Here is a 14,231-nt window from a genome sequence, read left to right on the forward strand (position 1 = left end):
GCAATGTTGCAAACATAGATTTAAAAATATATGCTGCTGCAATTTAATATTTTTGGCTATTCTTCTTAGGAAGGTTTCTTTCATTACAATGTGGGTTTTCTTCTAAATGGGTGCTAGGAAATCTAGGGTATAAAACGACATGACTATGCCAACATGCACAATTAGTCACAGTGTATTTGTCAGATCTAAATATATCTATGTTATTTTAGTTCATTGCTGATTTTTCCTAAAAGTTTCAGATTATCACATCAGTTGTGCAGACAGGCTAGAGTATGAGACTAGGTGACACAAATTTCTGAAATATTGATAAATACAGATGCAGCAGAGAGGGATTAAAGCCAAATCCAAGCAGATGTTTTAGAAATGAATGTTGATTGCTGAGGAATGGCACACTAGATGGAGTTCTATTGAGTCTGCAAGGGCACTGCAGACAATTCCTGACACACATAAAGCAGAAGAAACAGCTCCAACACTAGATGGTCTTTTTACTTTTCATTTAGTTCCTGAAAACATGTCGGTGGGCAAACGAACTGAAACTGTGTCACAGCGTCTTCTTCTCCAACACAGATATGTTAAAGCTCCCTAAGGGCCAAAAATGAATATAACTTCTGCAACAGCTTGCAGGTCTGACAAAAAAGCAAAAGACATGTTGTTCTCATGATGGCTCCAGCTGATGGTATACAAAAATGTCGTAAAGACTGTGTTTTACTGAAATTTCTGAATGTGATAAAGGAGAACAATATTTAATTTTCACTGGGTTTTGATGTATTGCTTTCATTCTGATCATTATATTCTTTTTAGCAAAAGCAAAACCAAAAAATGCACTGCAGTCCAGGGCTGGTGGATGCATGACCCGAAGAAGGACCAGGGCTGTAACAGCATTGTAAACCAGGAGTATAGTTGCACTTTCAAAGAGATGGAGAGGGTGGCATGGGTCCTTGGTCTCGCTCCTCTTGTTACAGCCTATAAGCAGCTCACTCCAACATAAGCTTGTCCAACCCCTGCACAGAGCAGCAATGTTATCTTGGTGGCACCATGGAGAAGAAAAGGACAATCTTCATGGTCACTTAAAAGATCATCACTGAATACAATTTCAATGAATAAAATTTCTACACCACCTCGCATGCCCCAGCTGGACTGGCTAGCCCCGGGTGCAGTGCTCCAGGACACTCTGCAGAGTCCATATGAGACTTTGATACCACCAGGTTCCTGAGGTAAAATGCCTACGAAATTTGCTCTCATAAGCAAGACAAACTGTGGATACCTGTAAATGATGATCAGAATGAGATTTCAGATGTAGCTCATTGCAGACCAACATGTCCATATATAGCAAAAAGCAAATCACAATCTTTTGCAGTTACAGCGCACAGAGGTATAAATACATATTGGTATGTATACGCAGTATGCATTGCATATAAATGCAATTCATATACATACAAAAAAAGCTCATTCTATCTAGATATTCATATATGAGTGTCCTTTTCAAAGGAAACTGGAGGACCAAATTGTATCTAAATTGCGTGGACCTTCAATGCAGGAAACAGGCACCTTACCAGCCCAGGAGAACCTGCAATATCCAATTAGGAGAGGGGAAGCACTAGTCCCATACAGAATTGTTGTAACTCATTTCCCTCCCTGCAGGCAGCCAAGAAAGTCTGGTGCCGAGGTTTCATCCTGCTGCTGTCATTTCTCCTCTGCCCCTTTTGAGGCATTAGATGGAGAACAATTCCTGTTCCACATTAAGTGGAGAGACTGCAATTCTTCCCATCCTTCACACAAGAGTCCACAAAATGATAAAGGCATATAGGACCCTATATTCTTGTCTAGGTACTAGAAAGGCTCAATCCACAAAGCAATTTCATTTTGCCTATCTACAGTGCTTACATTTAAAAAAAAAGTTTCTAAAGTGCATATCAGAATATAGTTTTACAATGAATTTATGTTAGAATAAGATCAAGATAAGACATTTGCATTTGCACATAGTTTGCACACCTCTTAATTTTCAAGAAAAAAATCATTCTAGGATCACTGAAGCTTTTGGGGTCATGGCAGAGCAAGAAACTGAACCCAGACTTTCTGCACCAGATGAGGAATATAATCAGTGGCCCTTCTCCCTCCATTGCCTGTTTTTAGAAGAGCACAACTAGCTTTCCAAGCCTGTCCTGGTATGGTTAAAAATCAGCACCTGGGCACACAAGGCAATTTGAGCCTCCATCTAGTTTTCCCTGCTTCTGACATGATTTTGTTTCTCTTTTTTCAATAAATGGACAGAACATGAACACGAGTTAGTTCTCTAGGTTTCCAAATATAGAGCACATGGCTTTGGATACCCTCAAGGTGTCAGCACAGATATGGAACAAAGTCCTTCAGCAGTCCATCAATTTGTTGTAGAAATTGATTTTTATTCTCTGTTCTTAATGCAAAGCTTTGACAGCAAAGCACCAACAGTGTCATTCCCCAAAGTATAACTACCAAAAGGAGGAAAATTTATTGAGGTTTTCTCAGGATGTCTCTAATTATTCAAGTTAATACCTCACGTATGGAAAACTTCCAGCAAAGAAATGGGGAAATTTGCCTTCCACGCAATGACACAAAAGTGATGTTTGGGATTCAACACTGGCATAATTGAACTGCCAAATGTTATTTAATATAATAAAATGAAGCTCTAGAAACCAGAAGTGTGAATTTCAATTATTTTAATTAATTTTTTAAAACTCAACACATATTAACAGCCTTTTGCCATAGAACAAAAGTGTGCACATTTATATCAACTGAGGATCCAATTTACATGAAACTTGGAATCACAATGGGCACTTCTGGGGGCCTTATGTAATTTTTATGAGGACATGTACTACCTCATATAGACAAATCATAGTGCTGTAGGAGAGTTTCAGTTGTAAAAATCCACCTGCCTGAAGCAAACAGTCCACAGTTACTGACATTCTTCCTTTGGTAACTACTGAGTGTGCATCCATATCACAAACAGTTTAGTCTTCTACAAAAGCAACAGCCTTCCTTAGTGGGAAAATCAGAGAGCTGAGAACAAGAAAATCAAGAGATCAAGATCAAGTTTTGTGCAGTACAGATATGTCTAAAAGTTTGCAGACCTTAACAATTTTCCTAAAAAAACTTCAGACTCACATTTACTGTGTTTTAAATATGTCTCTAAAGTGTAAAAAGATTAGAAAGTTCTGATGACCTAATTAAGTGTAATTCAGTTAATTTTATATGCTCAAGGCAGGACTCTCATTAAAAATATTTAAATGCCTCTGCTGTTCAAAGCTTGTTATAGAAAATTTCCAAAACTGCCAACATTTTAGTATTTTTTCTAATAAACAGGAAATCACAGCAATAACTGTCTACTTACACTAGGGAAAGTGATGAGGCTGAGGCTCTTTTCAATTCAGATTACTTATATTGATATTCACTCCTGTTTATCTTCCAAAGTGAATTAAGAGAAGATATCCAAGGTCCTGCAATCTATGATATGACATGGGGAAAGTCCCACACAAACATGAGTTCTTGGCACAGCATTAGCCACACAAAAGGTGTTAAGGAAAAGCTCTACTTGAAAAGATTGGTGCTGTCATGCAATTTACTTCTCTGGTGGTGTGAACAGATCCTGACAATCTACATAGAATAAAACCACTATCCTTTCTGGGATCCTTTTTGCAATACACTTTACCCTTGTTCTTGGAATCACTGATGCTCACTGCCTGTGTTGAGTCAAGCTTCTACACAGACAAAGACTCTTAAAAACAAATTCTGCATCATCCATAAGAAAAATACAGTTTCTGTTTCATCAGTCATGGTGACACAGCTCCATCCTTATTTTAGCCTAGACCTTGAAATTTGCAGGGTTCAAGCCACAGAAGTGGGGGTCAAGGAAGCATGCTGAGGAGAGTGAATGGGCTGAGAGAGCAAAGGAAAGTGATGTTTCAGGAGAAGAAATAATTTTGCAGTAGTAGAGGTAATGTTTCTTTCTCTTTTGGAAAGTTTATTGCTGTCGTCTTTTAGGGGGCTTAAAATCTGGACAGCCTCTTTTTGCCATTAGCAGTTCACAAAGTGCAGGAATGTTGTTTCATTCATGTGAAATGCAGTAGGAGAGAGTGCAAATTGTCTACCTTGTTAAGGACTTAACAAGTTTTCCATGGTTTAACAGGAATTGTTTTTCAGAGGGAGAAGAAGGGGAGTTGTTTGCCTTCAGCTTGAAATACAGTACTGTGCTTTACAGGTGAAAGGTCTGGAAAGTTTGTTCATGGAGTGTAAAACATAAAACCTGCTCCCCCAACAAACCTTCTCTGGTGGACTTTAACATCTGGGATCCTTACACTGCACACGTATATGGAGCACATTGCCTGCTGACTCAGAAAATGAGGCCAGCCACCTTTTGGGATCTGCTTTCCAAGAAACCAGTCTCTCCTGGTACATCAGACTGGCAGGTGAGATAAGCCAAGAGAGATCCAACAAGTCATCACAAGTACTCCTTTCTGAAACTTGCTTTCTGCTTTTACCAGGCAGAATCACAGTATCTTGAACTCCAGGATCAAGGTGCATGCCTCATCCAGTTCTTCTCACTGGAGAGAACACCTACCATGACCATGCTTTTCTCCAGAGGGATGGGTTAGGAGCCATTTTTAAACATGGCTTTTCTCAAACTGTTCTTTTATAGCTTTAAATCACCCATGCCCAAGAATCATATGAAACAGGCATTAAAAAAGAAAACAAAAGGTAGTTTTGTGCAAATCAGGGGAGTAAGTGTAATAACCTTTGAGCGCTTCATGTTGGTCAAGTGCACTGAAGAATAAAATGTTTAATGGAAAGCATTCTGGTCTATACTTGTGTGTGTCCTATCTTTAATGGTAACATCTGCCTCAATAATTCACAGAAAATATCCAAACTTTTGTTTAAGGGACACTGTCTGGTCTGTAGGTCAGCCTCTCCAGTGATTCTTTTTCTATGACTTTTCAGGAGATGGCTAAGAGGTTTTATCCTTTCACTTTACACCTAAGAGCATCATGTTCTACAGATTCATATTCTGAAAGATGCAGTGATTCACACATAAGTGGAAAAAAATGAGAATAAAGTAATTGCTCTGTGGGATTCAAATATAAAAGCAAGAGCAAAAGCTGGGTTTTCTTTGTTTTAGCAACAAACTGACTACCATAATAAAAAAGAAAAGAAATAATGTTTTAGCAACAAACTGACTACCACAATAAAAAAGAATAGAAATAATATCGGGATGTCAGGAGGATAAAGAGACTTCTATGGGACTTCAGGAAAATTAATTGTATCAATTTAGCAGTGCTGAATACCTAATAATGGTGAGCAGCTGAGAGTGACTCAGCATTGCATCAAGTATGCCTATTCTCTCAGGAAGTGTTTCAATTCAACATGAGAAGCAGACTGTAACTTTTTTGTGATTGACAATGACTAAGACGCATGTAAGATGCTAGAGGATTGAGTCATTCTCCTTGCATTTCTCAAAGTGATAGCAGAAGAAATAATTCAAGGAAATAGATTAGCCAGATTCTCAAATTGAAGCCAATATTTTTTAAGACTTGAAGTAGTTTTCTAAATTCCTACTTCGCTTTTGCTGCCCTTTTTATTTCCAGAAGGCCATTAGTTGTTGCTGGCATCCCTTCTCCAGAGCATGTTCCACAGACCTGCAAGCTGTTGCTGGTTCTGGTGCCGTCAGAAAAGCTTTGCCTGGTTCTGTGTTTCTGTGCACAAGGTGCCACAATTCCAGGAACACTGCTGATTCCCCAGAGTTTGTGTCTGTCCTGATAGGTAATGTCACTTCTGCAAAAATGGGCCTTGATTTTTTGACAACTTTTAAGCATCTGCTGTAGCCAGCTGCTGCAGCCTCCTGATTACCAGAAATTGCTCTTGTATATGATTGAAAAATCTCAACAGAAGAAATAAAAAGCAACAGTGTTCTGGCTAGAAAAAAAATTGGGCGAAATCATCCTAGGAGACAGGAACAACTTCTGTTTACTCTGTGAGCTTAGGCTGCTCACTGAGATGATCCTCCTGAGATGTCTTGGGGGACAATTCCACTCTGAGAAGCACAGCAACGTATTTTTTTTAAATTCATAATTAATTAATGAAATATTCAAAAGTGCATGGCTGTGGTTCTGCAACAATTTTCAAATGCCATTTCATTCATATTTCTGCAAAGATCACAATGAGATGCAGGACACACCACTCACCACTGTTTAATCTGAATCAATGGAGCTCTTGTTTATAAAGAATGTGAAGTCTATCTTAACATCAAACATGTTGATAGGAGTTCAAAAGCTGAATTCTCATGTAAAAATTAGGAGACAATATTTGAATACACTACACCATTTATTCTATTTTCCAAAAAAAGCATCATGCAGTCACCAAAGTTTAAGTGAAGAAATACATAATCACTTACATAAATACACTTTTACTGGATCCAGTCTTGTAGCCCCATGAACTATATTTGCACTATATTGTAAACGAAAGACAAACTCCAGTAAGGATACTTTAAGTCTCATAAACTTTTGAATTTGAAGGAAGAATTTGATTTAAAGTGACAACACAAGTACTAACACCAGAACATTCAGTCAGAGTTTAACTTAGATGACAGTAAGTGAACATAAAACCACACAGAACTTTAAAATATTAATACTTATTCATGCTGCCTGCATTGAACATTACAACTCCTACCAATCCAGACAGCTTTAATAAGCCTTTATCATTCCTTTAACCCCTAGGAATCCATGCATTCATGTGTTTATGTGGTGTTCCTAAGTAGCGTGCATGCTCATGTCTTAACTTCAGCCTCAGAGTCACTGCTCAAATGCACATCTGTGGTGTCAGTGGTCACAGGTCTCTTGTTTCCAGTCACATCTCCCCACTGGGCAGATACAGACTGCACTAAGTCGAGGCTCTGGTGGCAAAGTAGCGATTCCTTCTCTGCTGCAAATTGCTCCATTACAAGCAACGCAACAAAACTTAATAGGACATGTAGAACTTACCTGAATATCTGTAGATCTCTTTCCCAGTGTTTCTCAGTGTCCCTTCAACCACTGAGGTTTTTTTTTACTGACCTTTCTCACTGCTAGTTAATAGTTCTCAACATGCTGCAAAGAGTAGGCTCTGTTTTTCTGAATCTAAGCTTTGGATTCATAACAACAATTCTAGATGCATAAAAGAATGATAAAAGGAGTATTCTAGGAATTTTTTTCCCTCTGCTTTTCTCTGGCTGCTTAGTCACAGCTGTTCTGTGTCCTGGATGTTCATGAGACTATTGTCTTTTCAGCGTCAATACACAGTCTGTCTGTCAGAGGTTCCCTGACTGTGTTTCCTCCACTCTTCCATCTTTTGAACTCCAAGGACTTCCAGAGCACCTGGCTACAGGAATCTGATTAGAGGGAAACATAGGTTCCTGTAGACCTAAAATAACCCAGTGAAGAAAGAAAGAAGCATGACTGAAAGCCAACAAGGACTAGGTAATGCATATTTAACCGTCAGGGACTTTTACGTTGTGTGACTGCTCTATCTCATCTTGGAGAGGTTGTCACATGCAGTCAGCACCAGCTGGTGTCCTGTTGGTGTTTCTGAGACCAGTCTTTTGAAGATATTTCCAGTGAACTCTGAGGCAGAGACATTTTCCCTCATGTGGTTGCATTCTCCTTTGTCACATTTTCACTTCTGTAGAGGTAAAACAAGGAAAAATTGATATTTCATATTTCACACCTGCAGCCATGCTGAACTGAAAATTTCTCCTGAAACACAAGGAGGTGTAACAATAAAGATGCTCCACTACTGCTGCCCATAAGCTCATTGTCAAACAATTCTGACCCTCTCCTAAAACCAGTGTTACTCAGGTCACTGATAGTCATTTCTGAGCTGCACTGGTTGTATGAGTCACAACTCTGTCAGCAGAGTTACTCTCATAACTGGTAGTGGTGCCTGCTCCTGGTGCTATGACAAGCTACACAACACAGCTGATTTTCACATCTCTAACACACATCTCTTGTTTTTCATTCAATGCAAGCCCACTTTTTTATTCCACAGGAGTAGCTCCAAGATAATGAGCATAGCAAGGCACTACTGTGTACATATACATTTGTTTATAGCATGTAAGCACAGGCAATAGGCTCTGCAGCCAGGCCTCCAGTTCTTTTATCACATTCTTGGTTTCATCCAAATTTACCATCTTCAAAAGCCTTGATCTTTCCCGATCAACATCTTTGGCTTTTCAGAGTACTGCAAGCAGATCAGATGAATTCATCCTTTGAATCACTCCAGAGAATTAGTGTGCACAGACCAAAAGTTCAGTGCAAGTTAGATTTTCCATCTTATTTATGGTGATTGGAGATTATTGAGGGACCACTAATTTTTTGCACTGTTTGCCCTGCAGCACTGTTGTTTGCTATACAGTAAATTTATTCCAGGTCCTGAAGTGGACTGCATTGTGATTCTCTAGACCTCAGTGTCTTTATATGTTAAGGAGGGGTCCCTCTGGAGCTCTTCATATCATTCCAATAGATCTGAAAGGTGTCTCCATCACATCTAAAACTTCTCATTTCCTTTCCAGTGGGTCTGCAAATGGTCTGATGTTTCTAAGGACCATTTTGTCATGTTTGATCATGAACTGTGCAATAGTAGCATGAAGCTGTCAGTCACTTCTTTGATAAATCTTTCTTGGTGTGTTCTATGTCACATATACTGTACAGTAATACCTGATACCTTTGAAAGAACACCAAATTTCTATTTATTTCTCCTTTTAAACATACATAAAAGGCAATCTTACCTAGTCTGACTTTTGCAGGTTTTGAATCTCGTGTGTTAAATTACTTACAAATTCATTCCTGTTTTCCTGAGGAAGTTAACTCTCCCAAACTTGTTGTTTCTAGATTCAGCATGGCAAAGTTTGAGATGTATTTTGGTCCTATCCATAAAGAGTCTTATCGAATGCCATCTTGATGCACACATATGTAGAGAGATCTATGTATGGAAAACATTCACCATTCACAGTAATTCTGCTTCTTACTAATGTTTTGCAACAAAATGTACAGGTTTGTTATGATCCCAATATTAAAGGCACTCAGACTCTGGAAGGTATTATTTAAAATGCTACTTATTAGAGCTAACATTCCCAGGAAAAAAATAGCATAGACAATCATAGGATCATTTAGGTTGGAAAATACCTCTAAGATCATCAAGTTTAAATATTACCCAAGCACTGCCAAGTCCATCACTAAACCATAACCTTAAGCATCACATCTATACGTCTTTCAAATGCATGGACAGATGGTGACTCACCCACTTTCCTGGACAACCTGTTTGTGGCAGTGCAGGTGGCTCCAACCATTGTTTCTCCTGAGAAAAACCCAGGCAACCAGCTGTGGTGGTTAGCAACCCAAGTTTAGCATGTAACTTCAGTCATGGTGAGAACCCATGATTCCCTTGTTTTGTCTTTTGCATGTTTTCCCCTGATTGGTTAATATTTTGTCTCTCTGTTTTCTGTATGAAATTATGTATATTCATTTTCCTTCTTTAATATGTATTAGCTCTAGAAAGTTCCTTGTTCCTCGACGCCCCATTGGATCCTTCCCTGAGTCCCTCCTACGTGTTGTTCCCATTGGTTTCCTTCCCGTCAATCCCACCTGCTTGTGTCTATACCATTGGCTGAGATCCCTTTCCCCACCTACTCCATACCCAGTATAAGATCCCTGGACCCTCCCTACTCCATACCCAGTATAAGACCCCTGGCCTCTTCGTCTTGTCTTTTCACAGGAGTAAACCTGCGTGGAACACGCACGGAGAGTCCCCTCTCTTTACTTCTTTCCCTTGGCCTGCGTGCCTGCATAACGGTGACAGGAAGACACAGCCCCTTTTGGGGTGAGGACCTCTAACCCTTTTTCATTGTGTGCTGGGCACTGAGTGCCGCCTTCCAGAGGGGGTTCAGCACTGACCTCTGGGCTTCTTTGTGTCGGCACCCAAGGGGTAAAACCCCCTTCTGTCAGCTCCCAGGGGCTGAAAACCCCTCCACCTGTTCCAGTGTTTGACAACCCTTTAGGTGAAGAAATTTTCCCTACTACCCAATTTAAACTTCCCCTGCACAACTTGAAGCCATTTCCTCTCATCTTGTCACTTGTTACCTGGAAGAAGAGACCAACCCCACCTGTCTACAACCTTCCGTCAGGTCATTGTAGAGAGTGGTAAGATTTCCCCATGGCTTCCTTTTTCCCAGGCTAAACCCCAGCTTCCTCAGCCATTCCACATCAGACTTGTGTTCCAGACCCTTCACTAGTTCTGTTGTCCTTCTCTCGACACATTTCAGCACCTCAATGTTTTTCTTTAAACACTGCATGTTTAAAGAAAACAGATGATCCTGCAACTTCCCCACAATGACTATCTCACCGTGCCCATCCCAGGTGAGGGGACACTGTTGGTCACAGACTAATAGGGGCAATTGCACTTTGTGTGTCTGATGGACAAACTGCTATGGTAATTGCCTATCTACATACTGTATACACAGTATCACCTGCCCAGAACTGGGCAGAGTGCTCAAGGTGTGGCCTCACCAGTGTCAAGTACAGGGTTACAATCCCTTCCTTGGCCCTGCTGGCCACACTATTCTTCATACCAGCCAGGATGCCATTGGTCTTCTTGGCCATCTGGGCACACTGCTGGCTCACGTTCAGCTGGCTGTCAACCAGCATCTCCAGCTTCTTTTTCCTCTGGACAGCTTCCCAGCCACTCTTCCCCCAGCCTGTAGCACTGCATGGGGTTGTTGTGACCCAAGGAAAGGACCCAGCACTTTGCTCTCTTGAACTTCGCACAATTATCCTTGGCCCATTGATCCAGTCTGACCAGGTCCCTCTGCAGAGCCTTGCATGAGACTAACAGTCCTGCCAACTTGGTGCCATCTGCAAACTTACTGAAGGTGCCCTTGATCCCCATATCCATATTACCAATAAAAGATATTTTACAGGACTGGCCCTGATACTTTGGGAGCCTTTGGGAACACCATTAGTGACTGGTCACCAATTGTATTTAATTCCATTTACCACTACTCTCAGGGGTGAGACATCCAGCCAGTTTTTCATCCAGGGAAGACCACACCTATCCATGTCATAAGCAGCTAATTTCTGCTTGAGGATGATGTGGGAGACAGTGTCAAAGACTACTAAAATCTAGGTAGACAACATCCACAGTCTTCCCCTCATCCACTAAATGGGTCACCTTGTCATAGAAGGAGGTCAGGTAGGTCAAGCAGCACTGCTTTCATATACCCATGCTGGCTAGGAGGTTCAGAGTCTTACATCCCTTTAGATGGAAACACCCTGATAAAGAGCAATCTAAAAAGACTGTTAGGTGGTCCTCCTTCCTTTTTCATATGTGTTCATTTGCAAATGTTTGGACTATCCACAGGTCCTAATTTCCATTGTTTGATCTCTTTTGGAGGGGGGGAGAGGAAGTGATTTCATATCCTCAGACTGCAGTATTGGCTAACCAAAAAAAAAAAATCAAATAACTTATTAAGACTTTGGGAATAACTTCCTAAGTCACAAAGAGCTTTCTTCTCCCTCATCAAAGACAATAATGTAATGTAGGACTTAAAAATTAGATAAGTATATAATCTGTAATATCACGTTTCACAATGATGTCTCTTTTTCATAGGCTCCAAATCAATTACAATGCATAATTAAGTTGCCAGAGAAATGGAAAAGTTATCTGCAGGTGGTGATTAGAAGCTCAAGCAAAGATGTTCTCACAGTCCTGATTCCAAATATGAGGCTGCAAATGTCAGCTGTAGGGTTTGTCTAACCTTTGGACTAGAGTGAATTGATAGAGATTAGTCAGATAATAAGAACAGAATGTACATGGTTTGTGTGGCCACACCAAGCTGATGATAGGGAATAAAAACATATTTTAGGAAAAGATAGTGTCATTTCAGCAATGACGCAGTACTCCTATGCAATGAAAAACCCATTCATACAAGTGAGAAAATGTTCAGAAGGGGTTTAGTCTGAGCCATTAAAACCATAAGCAAACTTGAGCCAGCAGCAGAAGGAATGCCCTGGGCAGTGCAGAAGTTAAAACATTCACATTTCAAAACAGTGAGTGCAACATTTGCTTAAGAACAAGGACACTAACAGGAAATGGCACACACCGAGTACTTGCAAAAAAGTACTGAAATGTCTCAGCCTCGTCTGTACTTACTGAAGATTGTCTAGCATCATGGATTGTTATCTGCCCCCTTTTCAGTTAAAAAAAAAAAAAGAGTAAATACAAATTTGCAATTACTTTCCACACCAGAGAGAGACAGCAGTTAAACAAAGCCTTGTTCCCTGAGTCAGTGAGGATGATGCTGATAACCTAGAGAAAATACACGACTACGTGACATCCATGCAGCCCTTGGAGATACACTGCAAGGAACTCAGTCAATGAGTGCAAGAAACATTCACCATAAGCTGACAGAAAATATTCACAGAAACAAAACAGGGCCATGGGCCTTCCCAGAAGGCAAAGCAACTGCCAAAAGATGGTGAGAAAAATGAGAAGCAACTAAAACATAGTAATGTCTTTTTGATCAGAGATATGCATAACTCACCCTTTTGTCCTCCCTCACTATCTTTCTCAGAATTCCTAGATACAGCACACCAAACTTTCCTTCTTCGCCCACATTCCTTGTTTTTTCTCATACTGACCTCACTTCTTTCACTTTCTGTGGCAGAGATTTTTTTTTCCTACACTCTGTTACTGTACAGAAGTGAAGTCCTGATGTACATAGGTTGGATCCTGTTTTGACAGAAGAGTTGCTGATGCTTCTCCTTGGGTATGCCCTGGCAGAAGGCAGGTGGATTTAGCCTTACTCAAATCCTTTTTTCAGCAGCCCATGATAAGACCTGAATAATTTTGGGGAGGGAAAAATAACCCCAAGAACCATTCCTTTTCAAATTTTACCAAAAAAATTACATGTGGATAGAAATCACTTCTGGACCAGAAAAAATTCAGAAAATTTCTGACTGTTATTAGACATTAAAACCAGGATATTAGAATATAAACATGATATAACCTCAGACCTGTGACCATAATAAGCTATTCTGGCTCCCAGAACAGCAAGGCATCAACCTTTTACATCTATAACTGTATGTACAAATATATATTAATTTCTGTCTCTAATCCTTCTCTGTCCAGAGTCTTGATTGCTCGTCAGAAATCTATCATTCACTGTTTATACAGTATGTGGAGAGGCAATTACCATAGCAGTTTATCCATCAGACACACAAAGTGCAATTGCCCCTATTAGTCTGTGACCAACAGTGTCTCCTGATCTGGGGTCGGCGCGGTGAGAGAGTCATTGTGGGGAAGTTGCAGGATCACCTGACAGAACCCCTCTTCCCCTGCATCCTGACAGCAGCCTCCTTTTCCATCCCTCATCCCCCTCCTTCCAGCAAGCCTGGGAATAAGGAATATCTTCCTGTGGTATGAAGACAGGTGGCATGGCAAAGCCAACTGCAGGGAAGTAGAGGGAGACTAGCAGTGTGTATTCATGTGTGTGCATCTGCACTCTGCATGGGGTTACAGCCTGCAGACAGCAGACCATGGAGATCAGAGGGCACCACCAGATTTATCTTGCCTTTTTGCCATTTTCTGCTATCCTTTTGTCTCTTATCCCTGCAAACCATAAATTCCTCAGCCAAAACGGAACTGCAGACACCCCTGTGGTGAAGCATGGATGCTGGATAACAGCATGCAGCAATTACTGAAATGCATTGAAAAGGGATATGGAGAAGGACACAATGGTCTCTGAGGGTCTCTGCAACAGGCCTGATTCTGGTAAACTGGGAGTACTTTCTTGTGCCTGTATTTTTTTCAGTTTTCAAACAATGCATTAGATTTGTATTCATTTTTTGGATTGGTGAGGGGAGAGGTCTCAAAAGAATTTTTCCAACTCATTTTCTGTCTTCTGTCTTCTCTGAAAAAAGGATACTTCCACAAGGTTCCACCTTCCACCTTCTTTTTCTTCCATTACAGAATGAATTGGTGATAGCATTCAATTCAGTAAAAACGCATTTAAGAGGCCTGCCGAAGAGCATGATCAGCATTTGTGTGTTTTGGCTCACAGGATAGTTTTGCCCCGTTTCACTCATATTCTGAGAAAAAAACAGGGAGTTAAATTTGTTATGCAATTCCTTTCTTCTCCTACAAGTAATTCTTAAAGACTTCAATCACAAGCAGTT

The 14,231-nt window shown here is 40.4% G+C and overlaps 1 long non-coding RNA gene across 4 annotated transcripts in view; it reads right to left on the bottom strand.

The window, feature by feature from the left end:
* Positions 1-2,681: 2,681 nt before the first annotated feature.
* The window catches only part of LOC108444812, an 87,961-nt gene continuing 76,411 nt past the window's right edge, over positions 2,682-14,231 (bottom strand). For 2 of the 4 annotated variants that reach the window (XR_001859511.1, XR_001859512.1), the window contains exons 2-4: positions 13,982-14,144; positions 8,837-8,982; positions 2,682-7,683 (exon numbers count right to left, since the gene is read on the bottom strand). This is a non-coding gene — a long non-coding RNA (uncharacterized LOC108444812). Of the gene's footprint in view, positions 7,684-8,836; positions 8,983-9,300; positions 9,440-13,981; positions 14,145-14,231 lie in introns of those variants that run through there. The other 2 variants (XR_001859513.1, XR_001859514.1) reach the window with 2 other exon arrangements.

This window comes from Corvus brachyrhynchos, unplaced genomic scaffold, assembly GCF_000691975.1.
Source record: "Corvus brachyrhynchos isolate BGI_N302 unplaced genomic scaffold, ASM69197v1 scaffold242, whole genome shotgun sequence".
In the NCBI taxonomy this organism is placed as follows: domain Eukaryota; kingdom Metazoa; phylum Chordata; class Aves; order Passeriformes; family Corvidae; genus Corvus; species Corvus brachyrhynchos.